This window comes from Triticum aestivum, chromosome 1A, assembly GCF_018294505.1.
Source record: "Triticum aestivum cultivar Chinese Spring chromosome 1A, IWGSC CS RefSeq v2.1, whole genome shotgun sequence".
In the NCBI taxonomy this organism is placed as follows: Eukaryota; Viridiplantae; Streptophyta; class Magnoliopsida; order Poales; family Poaceae; genus Triticum; species Triticum aestivum.
The window spans coordinates 14056150-14056943 of NC_057794.1; positions in this window are offsets into that span (position 1 = coordinate 14056150).

The window sequence follows — 794 nt, forward strand, 5'->3', positions numbered from 1 at the left end:
TGGCCGGCGGCCTCTGGGGGCTAGCATGCCGCCAAATCTTGCGTAGGTGGCCTCTCACAAGTCTGGAAGTGATGTGGCGGTTGCAAACGCCCGGCACGCGTGTCCGGGGTGTGCCCCCCCTCACGGACGGCGCCGCCGCCGGCACCTGGAGGGGGGAAACGGACGCGTGGGGTCTACATGGAGGGGATCTTGCTATGGGTCTGGCCCGGATGTTGCTCCAAAGTGTTCCTATCGGCTGACCTAACACAACCGGGTGGGGAGGTCCACTGGTCAAAGCCCGTCCGTGCAAAGTCAAAGGGCTAGATCCCGTGGTCAAACGCTACAGGGTTAGGCGGGACAGGGGCACTGGGGGGGGGGGGTAGCAATGCCACCGGAGCGTCGCACCGGGCCCTCTTACATGCGGGGTGGTGTGGTGGCATGTCCGAAGAGGCGGGACGCGTCTCCGGGGCGTGGCCCCCCCTCACGGACGGCGATGACACGGTAGTAGACGTTCTGCGGTAACGATGCGACGTCAATATTACTAAATACTCGGAGCGCGATAAAATCATGAGTTTTTTTGCACGACGCAGGCACATGTGCTATAGGAACGATGGTATTTTTTCATAATTTTTAGTGATGGAGAAGTATCCGAAAAATTCCCTCTACGCGGATTGCCCTTCGCGCGTCTACGGTTGTGGCCGGCGGCCTCCGGGGGCTAGCATGCCGCCAAATCATGCGTAGGCGGCCTCTCACAAGTCTGGAAGTGTTGTGGCGGTTGCAAACGCCCGGCACGCGTGTCCGGGGTGTGCCCCCCC